Genomic DNA, 11,310 nt, shown 5'->3' with positions numbered 1-11,310 from the left:
CTTCACAGAGTGGCCCTGAAGCCACTCCAGAACCTTCAGAGAGTGGTCCTGAAGCCACTCCAAGACCTTCACAGAGTGGCCCTGAAACCACTCCAGAACCTTCACAGAGTCGTCCTGAAGCCACTCCAGAACCTTCACAGTGTGGCCCTGAAGCCACTCCAGGACAATCACAGAGTGGTCCTGAAGCCACTCCAGAACCTTCACAGAGTGGTCCTGAAGCCACTCCAAGACCTTCACAGAGTGGTCCTGAAGCCCCTCCAGGACCTTCACAGAGTGGTCCTGAAGCCACTTGAGAACCTTCAGAGTGGTCCTGAAGCCACTCCAGGACCTTCACAGAGTGGTCCTGAAGCCACAGGACCTTCACACAGTTGTCCTGAAGCCACTCCAGAACCTTCACAGAGTGGTCATTAAGCCACTCCAGGCCCTTCACAGAGTGGCCCTGAAGCCACTCCAGGACCTTCACAGAGTAGTCCTGAAGCCACTCCCGAACCTTCAAAGAGTGGTCCTGAACCCACTCCAGAACCTTCACAGAGTGGCCCTGAAGCCACTCCAGAACCTTCACAGAGTGGTCCTGAAGCCACTCCAGAACATTCACAGAGTGGTCCTGAAGCCACTCCAAGACCTTCACAGAGTGGTCCTGAAGCCCCTCCAGGACCTTCACAGAGTGGTCCTGAAGCCACTCGAGAACCTTCAGAGTGGCCTTGAAGCCACACCAGAACCTTCAAAGTGTGGTCCTGAAGCCCCTCCAGGACCTTCACAGAGTGGTCCTGAAGCTCCTCTGAGATCTTGGCCATGTGCTTTGGGTCGTTGTCTTGCTGAAAAATGAACATGTCCCCAGTCTGAGTTCAAGAGCTCAACGGAGCAGGTTTTCATCCAGGATATCTCTGTACATCACTGCATTCATCTTTCCCGCTATCCTGACTAGTCTGTGAGCTCCTTATAATGAAAACATCCCATAGCATGATGTTGCCACCACCATGCTTCACTGTAAGGATGGTATTGTTCTGGTGATGAGCTGGTTTCCTCCAAACATGACGCCTGGCATTCACACCAAAGAGTTCAATCTTTATCTCGTCAGACCTGAACATGTGTTTATCCTGGTCTGAGAGTCCTTTAGGTGTCAAACTCCATATGGGCTGCCATGTGCCTTTTCTCACTCCCTGATAGCAGCCCTAAAAAGACAGGCAGAGAGGATCGCAGACAAGAAAGTAAGCCTCAAAGAGTCTCATGCAATATCATCAAATTTCCCAATGTATGTGTTGTGAAGGACTCATCTACTACCACATGAAGTTTTAGCTCAATATCTCTAAAATTCAGTGGAGGGGCAGAGGGCTTGTTCTCCCAGGGCACCAAACAGGCTTGGACCTCCCATGCTAAAATTGACTGAGCTACAGATACTTTTGTGTATTGACTTTGTATTTTTATCATAATTAGGGCATTATATTGACTTCTAAAAATGTTTGACCCTAACCCTAAAACTAACTATTACCTGGACATTGACTATCCTGTTCTCAACTTAGTTCATACTGAAGCTATAGCCCAACAGAGAGGACAACTAATGCCTTCAACACATCCAAACTCTCATTGACTCTCATTGTATCTGAGCTCAGAACTTTATTTTGAAAACAGGAAATAAAAGACTTTTTTATTGGTCATGTCTCTTACACTGTAAACAACAAACTAACATGTGGCGACTAAACGCTGTTGCCACATATAAATAATAATGAATAACATTTGAGCATTTTACTAACACATATAGACAGTCATATCTGTACATACATGTCTAAATACTGAAACATGTAACACTCATGTCTGTGCAGATTAAGTTATCCAGCTGTCATCGGAGCAGATGGGAACCCCCTTGGAAGGGTTCTGGTGTCTCTGCTCCCCCTGCTGCTGTCACAAGCCTGAAATAGATGAGTATGTAGGCAGCACACCACCAGGGAGTTCTGATTTAGGTTTTATTTTTTATATCAGGAGCATGTTTCCATTAGCTGATCCTGTTAGGGCTTTCCCCACAGAACTTCTCCCCCATGCTGCTTTAGACGAGGAGACAAAAACGAGAACTCTTGTCAAATGCTCGTCCTCTCCTCTGCTCCACACCAGAACACAGAACAAGAAGAACTACATAAAATGACATTTCCTGCAAAAATGCAGCATGAATGCTTATTGCTGAATGATTTTTGACACAAAATGAAACCACACTAAAAAGGTTTGATCAGTAAACTGTTAATTCAAGATGACAAAAGTCCATATTTTAGCAAAAAGCCAAAATAAGTACAAAAAAGCTGAAATGGACTGTGCTTATATACTGTAGTGCCTTTCTATCTAATCAAAACACTCGCTTTAAACACAATCTGTGCCCTCATTTACCTCCACACACACATTCATACAGCACTCTACTGTACATATACAAAGCTAACCTGAACAAATCATTCTAAAGAGACTAATCAGAGCATTATCACATTCATGCACTGATGGGACACACATCAGAGGCTATGAGGGGTTCAGTGTCTTGCCCAGGGACACTTCAGCATGTGACAGCTTGTGGATTCGAACCCCCAACTCTTGCATGGGAGGACGACTGCTCTAAGCCACAGCCAACGGAAAACTTGCAAAAAGAAATGAATAAGAGGACAAAACAGCTGAAATTAGTAGGAAAACATAAAAAAGCACAGAAATATTAAATTAGAAGAAGTAAGGTGAAAGAGCCCCCCCCCACCCAACCAAAAAAAAAAAGCCAAAATAAACAGAGATAAGCTGAAAAGAGAACAATAAACTGAAATAATCTGAAAAATACACCTCACCCCCACAAAAGATCAATTTAAAAAAATTAACAGAAAAGTAGTTGAAATGCAGAACAAATGTGAAGTTAGCAGAAATAAGCTGAAGGTCAAATTAACTTAAAATAGCTACAAAACTAAAATATGTAAACAAAAAGAAGGTGAAAGGAAAAAATAGATGTCGGGTGACTGTGGCTGAGTGGTTAGAGCAGTCGTCCTCCAATGCGAGAGTTGAGGGTTCAAATCCAACACCAGTCACATGCTGAAGTGTCACTGGGCAAGACACTGAACCCCTCATAGCCTCTGATGTGTGTCCCATCGGTGTATGAATGTGATAAAGCTCTGATTAATCTTTGTAGAGATCTAGTAGAGTGCTGTATGAATGGGTGAATGAGGCACAGATTGTAGTGGAAAGAGCTTTGAGTATCTTGATCAGATAGAAAGGTGCTGTATAAGTACAGTCCATTTACCATTTATACATTGTTGGAAAAAACTGTACCTGTATATAAAAAAAGCTTAAATGAGCTGAAAGGAGCTGAAGGAAGCTGAAATTAGCACAAAGAAGCAGAAACAGAAGAAAGGCTAAGATGAGCAGTGAACACTTGTAAACAGTCAAAGGGTTGAAGGATGTAAAAAGAGCTCCATTTATTTTCAGTGAGATAAACATAGCAGGAAAAATACTTAAATATTTCATAAAATTTAAATTTCACAAAAACCAACAGGGCAGCACGGTGGTGCAACTGGTAGAGCTGCTGCCTCTCAGCGAGCAGGTCCCTGGTTCAAATCCCGGTCCAGGGGCCTTTCTGGGTGGAGTTTGCATGTTCTCTCCGTGTATGCGTGGGTTTCCTCCGGGTACTCCAGTTTCCTCCCACAGACCAAAAACATGCATGTTAGGCTGATTGGTAACTTTAAATTGTCTCTGGGTGTGAGTGAGAGAGTGAATGGTTGTTTGTCTCTATGTGTCCCTGTGATGGACTTGCGACCCGTCCAGGGTGTCCCCCGCCCCTCGCACAGTCATTGCTGGACATGGACACCGGTGACCCCCGTGACCCAAAATGGAAGAAGCGGGTAAAAGATAATGAATGGATGAAATACCAACAGTCATCGCAGGACATACGAACTGTTGAAATAACACAAACATTGTGGAACAAGTTAGATGCCAAAAAAAGAAAGAAAAGAAACTATAAACAAAATGAAGGAGAATAATCAGGACGATAATAATGTGGACACTTAATAAACATTCACAAAATGAGGGTGTTCGTAAATGACAAGAGGTCTTTTTAAAATCTCTGTTAAAATGAAAGTGAAAGCTGAAAATGAAAAAAAGTATTTTGTTTGATATTAGATGCTCTTTCAAAGTTTTCACAGGAGGGAACATATTTTCAGCAGCTATGGTGGAATCACATATTTGAACTAGTAGCTTTGCATTAATGTTTCAAGTGGTGTGTGCTTATTTTTATTAACTTGTTAGGACCATTTGTCCCGACTTCTGAGGACTTACTGCTACTGAGGGGGACCCAAGCCTGGTTCTTGTTTGTTTAAGTGCCATTTTTGGGATAGATGTTAGGTTGAAGACTAAGGTGTGAATTAGTTTAGGTTAGTTTTAGGGTCATGGTCAGGGTCGGGCTATAGAAATCAATGGAAGTCAATGCAAAGTCCTTGAAAAGATAGAACAACACACACGTGTGTGTGTGTGTACAATCTGAAAGTGTCTCAGGACTGGTGGGAGACCAGGTTTTCTCAAAGAGATGAGTTCTCCACAGGGTCTCAGACTGCTTTGATATTATTTAATATCCCGTGTCACATGGGTACATTTACTGGGTCTTTTCTAGTTCCTGTTTTAAATTAATCGTTTTCTTAGCTTAAACTTACATTTTCAGTGACGTAGGGGGATGTGATTGGTCCAAACTTAGAAATATTTTTATTAGAGGGCAGCTGTGGCTGAGTGGTTAGAACAGTTGTCCTCCAATGCAAGAGTTGGGGGTTCAATTCCACCAGCAATCACATGTTGAAGTGTCCCTGGGCAAGACACTGAACCCCCTCATTGCCTCTGATGTGTGTCCCATCAGTGTTTGAATGTGATAAAGCTCTGATTAATCTTTGTAGAGATCTAGTAGGCACAGATTGTGTTGTAAAGAACTTTGAGTGTCTTGATAAGATAGAAAGGCAGTATTTAAGTACAATCCATTTACCATTTAGTCAATCAAACGAAATGCCCCCACACTATTAAAACTTGACTTGCATTGTTAAATTAGTGACTTACCCATTGAGCACAAAGTAAACTGATATGTCATGTGAGTCTTGGCTCCTAAAACGCCTTCATCTGAATGTTTGTAGCTCTTTTTCCAGCTCTGCTGTAAAACTAAAGACGTACACACAGATCCTTTTAGGGAGTCCTTTATTGTTGTTGATGGCAAATGTTAAGTGCATAAGTCAGCCATGTTGTCTGTTGATCAAAAGTTGTACTGTCACAGTTTTCTTTAAGCGTTGCAAACACAAACACCTAGGTTCTTATAACCACTGGACAATGGGACTAATAGACTTCCAAGAAAGTTCTCAGAACACTATAAGGGGGTGCTCCAAAACCAACTGCACTCCTACGTCTCACTGATTTGTATGCCAGTGTGTTCTGAACAATCTGTTGGGTTTCTACTGTAGGATGATTTGGCACACAACCATATTCAGTCCATTTTTTAGCTGAAGCTGTATCTGTGTTAAAGTCCATCTGAGGTCTGTCCTGAAACCAAAGGGTTATCTGTTCCACCACTGCTGCTATTCCTGATCACTGATGTCATGTGAGCTAAATTTGGTTTCATGAGAAAGTTTTGAGGCTAACGCTTCCTGTACACAGAGACTTTCCGGAAGAATGTGTGTTTATTTGCTGATTCATGTGAGCTGGATCCTGGCAGTATTCCTTGCAGCTGGATTTAGAACCTTGAGCCCTGATTGTAAGCGGAACACAGGACGGATTGTGTCATGGCTTTCTAGGGAAAGCTGTGTGGAGGCTGAGGGAGCAGAAAGAGGTGACCAGACCCTGAGAAGGTCCCAGGCCACAGTACGTCATCCCACATGAGGCAGACTGCAGGTCATTCACACAGAGATGGCTTTGGATCAGAACAAACAAGTTCAAAACAGATGTGGTGAAGGACACAACAAACACTGTATTCATGGAGGTGCAGAAAACAGGCCATGTGATTCCTCTTCTCGTTATCCAAAAATAAATCAAAATTCTGATTCATCTGACCACAGAACAGATTTCCACTTTGCCTCAGTCAATTTTAAATGAGCTTTGACCCAGAATTTCCCAGAAATTTGTTTTATTATCCTTGCAGAATCTTTGGAATTGGACAAATCGACAAATATCTTCATTGTGCTGCTCCACTACTGGTTTGTTGTTTTACATTTTGCAGTTATTTGGAGCACACCTGTAATGAACACACAGCTGAGAAATAAGTGGATTTTATATCTAAACTGAAAATATACATCATGTTAGAGATCAGTCCTTTTCTTTTTCTTCTTATCATCATTCTGTTACTGCCAAACTGTGAGAATTTGGTTGAATCATTTAGGTTTGTTTGTCTTTCTGCTCTAATAATCAGAAAATGACAAATACTGGTAGTTTTAATCTTTCTGTTCCTGTGGTTATCAGAATTTGTGGGATTGCTGCTCAACTGCATAAAGGACAGAAGTACACACTCAAATACCTAGAGTTGCTTTTTATTTGAAAATTTGAAACAATTTCTGGGCAGCACGGTGGCGCAACTGGTAGAGCTGCTGCCTCTCAGCGAGCAGGTCCGTGGTTCAAACCCCGGTCCAGGGGCCTTTCTGGGTGGAGTTTGCATGTTCTCTTCGTGCATGCGTGGGTTTTCTCCAGGTGCTCCGGTTTCCTCCCACAGACCAAAAACATGCATGTTAGGCTGATTGGTAACTCTAAATTGTCCCTAGGTGTAAGTGAGAGAGTGAATGGTTGTTTGTCTCTATGTGGCCCTGTGATGGACTTGCGACCCGTCCAGGGTGTCCCCCGCCCCTCGCACAGTGATTGCTGGACATGGGCACCAGCGACCCCGGTGACCCAAAATGGAATAAGCGGGTAAAGATAATGGATGGATGGATGAAACAATTTCTCAACACACACGGAATTTTAAGTCCATATAAGCCTGGATTCAGACTTATGAACCAAATTTGAGCTGGCCCTGAAAGAAATGCACCTTTTTCTTCTTTTTCTTTTGGCTTTTCCCTCGTCAGGGTCTCCACAGCGAGTCATCCTCCTCCATCTCACTCTGTCCTCTGCATCCTCTGTCCTCATTCCAACTTTCTCCATGTCTTCTCTAACTGCATCCATATATCTCCTCTTTGGTCTTACTATTTGTCTTTTTTCCTGGCAGCTGCATTTCTAACATTCTTCTACCAATATACCTACTGTCCATCCTCTGGACATGCCCAAACCATCTCAGTTGGGCCTCTCTAACTTTATCTCCCAGTTGTTCAACCTGTGTTGTACCTCTGATGATCTCATTCCTATTCTTATCCACCCTTGTCTCTCCTAAGGAGAACCTCAACATCTTCATTTCTGCTGCTTCCAGTTCTTTCTCCTGTCTTTTTGTCCATGCCACTTACAGCACATCTCACCACTGTCCTGCTGTCCTCATACATGTCCTGTACCAGTCTAACATACTTCTCTGCCACTCCAGATTTCCTCATGCAATACCACACCTCCTCCCTCAGCACTCTGTCATATGCTTTTTCTAAATCCACAAAGACACAATGGAGTTCTTTCTGACCCTCTGTACTTCTCCATCAGCATTCTCAAAGCAAAGATGGCATCTGTGGTGCTCTTTCTTGGCATGAAACCATACTGCTGCTCACAGATAGTCACCTCTCGGCTAAGTCTTGCTTCCACAACTCTCTCCCAGATCGTCATCGTGTGACTCATCAACTTAATTCCCCTGTAGTTGCTACAACTCTGTACATCACTCTTGTTCTTAACAATAGGCACCAGCACACTTCTTCTCCATTCCTCAGGCATTTTCTCACCCTTATTAATGCCATTGAGTGTTTGAGTCAAAAACCTCACTGCCATATCTCCAAGACATTTCCAAACCTCCACTGGTATGTCATCAGGCCCTACTGCCTTCCCCTTCTTCATTCTTTTCAGAGCTTTCTGGACGTCACCCTAACTAATCTTTCCCACTTTCTGGTCCACAGCATCTATAAACTGCTACTATTCTTTCCCTTTCATTCTCTTCATTCATTAACTCCTCAAAGTACTTCTTCCATCTTCCCATTACACTCTCCTCACTTGTTAGAACATTACCATTCCCATCCTTAACAAGCCTAACCTGCTACACATCCTTTCCAGCCTGATCCCTCTGTCTCGCTGATCGGTACAAGTCCTTCTCGCCCTCTTTAGTGTCCAGTCTCCCATACAACTCATCATACACCTTCTGCTTTGCTTTAGCTACCTCTCTTTGCTCTACATTGCATCTCCTTATATTCCTGTCTCCTCTCTTCAGTCCTCTCTCTGAACATTATTTCTTCTTGGCTAACCTCTTTCTTTGAATAGCTTCCTGCACTTCACTATTCCACCACCAGGTTTCCTTATCTTCCATTCTCTGTCCAGATGACACACCAAGTACCTTCCTACCTGTCTCTCTAATTACTGTTGCTGTAGTAGCCCAGTCATTTGGAAGCTTTTTCTTACCACCCAACTTCAAATGTTGAAATCAAAAAATGCAATTAAAAGCCAAATTAAACAGACAGTACACCCTTGTCCGCCATCACTGAAACATGTGAACAGTGAATGTTTGTAGTTTTCAAAATGCATGTTTTTCTGGACTGGAATAGAACAGGGAATGCAAGAAAACCTTAATGTTTGATGTGCACGATATTTAAGTGAGGGTGTCATGGTGGCTCAATTGGTCTATTGCCTCTCAGCATGAAGGTTGCTGCATCAAATCCTGCCCAGGGGCCTTTCTGGGTGGAGTTTGTATGTTCTCTCCGTTCATGCGTCGGTTTTCTTTGAGTACTCCGGTTTCCTCCCACAGACCAAAAACATGCATGCTAGGCTGATTGGTAACTCTAAATTGTCTCTAGGTGAGAGTGAGAGAGTGAATGGTTATTTGTCTTGTTTGTCTCTATGTGTCCCTGTGATGGACTGGAGACCTGTCCAGGTGTCCCCCGCCCCTCACATAGCGACTGCAGGATATGGGCACTGGTGATCCTTGTGACCCTAAAACGAAGAAGTGGGTAAAGATAACAGATGGATATTTATTAGGAAAATGTTGAACTGTGTAGAACAACATGGGTAGATTTTGTTTGGCAGAGCAGAATCATGGATACTAGCGAGCAGAGGGTGTCAGGGTTTCAGAAAGAGCAGGACAGGAGTGAACCCACTAATGCAGGGAAAGGTCAGAACTCCAAGATTTACAAAAATAAATGCTCTTTAACAATAATAATAAATCAAAAAAGGCTGACATGGCAGCAACTTACAAAATCAGGGAATCAGATTAGGCTGGCAGAACAGAACAATACCCGACGACAAGAAAAAGGACAAGACTCACCGACAGGCTTAAATACACAGACAAGACAGGATGTGATTACAAACAGCTGAGAACAGAAGGTGCAAATAATCAGGAATAATAATAATAATAATACATTTTATTTGTAGGCGCCTTTCTTGGCACTCAAGGTCACCTTACATTGTCAATCATAAAAACAGACACAATATTATACACACAGTAAAAACAAGTAAAATAGAATTAAAATAAGACAATGCAGTTGCAATCACAGAGTGTAGGCTTCTTTAAACAGATGAGTTTTGAGTTTGACTTAGAAATGTGGCAGTGAGTCTGTATTACGAATATCAGGTGGGAGTAAGTTCCAGAGCTGGGGAGCAGAGCAGCTGAATGCTCTGCTCCCCATAGTAACAAGACGGGCAAGGGGAACAATGAGCTGAATAGAAGAAGAGGATCTGAGGGTATGAGCGGGTGTAGAAATGTGAACAAGGTCCGAAAGGTATGGAGGAGCGAGGTGGTGGACAGCTTTGAAGGTAAGGAGGAGTATTTTGTAGATGATGCGATATGGGATGGGAAGCCAATGAAGTTGTTGTAAAACAGGTGTGATGTGATGGATTGAGGGGGTCCGTGCAATGATACGGGCAGCTGAATTTTGGACCAGTTGTAATTTATGGAGGGTTTTCTGAGGTAGGCCAAAAAGAAGAGAATTACAATAATCTAAACGAGAGGTGACCAGACTGTGGACCAGAACAGCAGTGGAGTGAGGGAAGGACGGAGACGATTAATATTTCGAAGATGAAAGTAGGCTGACCGAGTGATATTATTGACATGAGAGGAAAAGGAGAGGGTGCTATCAAGGATGACACCCAGACTCTTAACCTGATGGGAGGGAAAGATGGAAGAGTTATCAACCGGAATGGACAAGCTATGAAGTTTATTTAGTATTGATTTAGTGCCAATTAAAAGAAGTTCTGTTTTATTGCAATTTAGTTTAAGAAAGTTTGAAGTGAACTAGTTTTAAGTGGAGCAAGATTGTTTAAAAGGTTATGAAGGTATTTGTTATAGTGTGAGAGCAGTTCATCAGGGGTAGAAAACTGGTCAGCACTGGGAAGATTACTGATACCAGAGGATAAATTATCCAAGTTAATGTCCTTAATTTTACGAAAAGTTATAGTATGTGGGGGGTTAGATTTAGAAAGAAAAATATTAACTCCAAATGATAGAAACATGTGATCTGGAAAAGGGAAGGAATCGGCTTTACAGCCAACAGGTTCCTGAGCAGCAGATTAAATCCAAAATATGTCCTTTAATATGTGTGGGGAAGTTAGTATATTGATGTAGTCCAAAACTGTCCAAGCAGGATATGAAATCTTTGGTAAGGGATTATTATCATTATCCATATGAATGTTAAAATCCTCCAGAAGTATTATATTTGGTGAAACTGTGGAGAGGTGCATCAGAAATCCTGCAAGTTCAGTCATAAAATCTTTGTTCTGTTTGGGGGGTCGATACAAGACTGCAATAATAGTGGGAGTTGGTCCAGAGAGCTGACATACAGTTGCTTCAAATGATTGACAGACAGGAACAGTTACAGGCGCTAGACTCTACTTCTCACGGTAGATTATCGCGAGACCTCCTCCTTGGCCAGACTCACGAGGTAGAGCAGTGTAAACAAACCCCGGAGGAGTAGCATCATTGCGAGAAGTAAAGTCATTGGGCTGTTGCCATGTTTCAGTGAGACATATAAAGTCCAACTCATGGTCAGAGATGATATCCTGCACCAGACACTCCTTACTCGTCAGCGAGCGGATTTTGAAGAGCCCGAAGTTGATTGTTTTATTGTGGTTGACGGCGGCGTTAGCTGACCGAGCCAAGCGGGCCAACACACTGTGATCAGCGCAGAGACCGGTGCTTCTCAGTGGACGTCGAACAGTTGACCCGATAGATCCAATGGAGTTGGGTCCGTCACAGCAGAAGATCCAGCTAGAGCCTCAGTGAGTGTATTTCCGATG

The sequence above is a fragment of the Nematolebias whitei genome, chromosome 1, assembly GCF_014905685.2.
Source record: "Nematolebias whitei isolate Nwh7 chromosome 1, NemWhi1, whole genome shotgun sequence".
In the NCBI taxonomy this organism is placed as follows: Eukaryota; Metazoa; Chordata; class Actinopteri; order Cyprinodontiformes; family Rivulidae; genus Nematolebias; species Nematolebias whitei.
The sequence above is the reverse complement of the archived record's forward strand: the minus strand, read 5'-3'. Positions refer to the sequence as shown.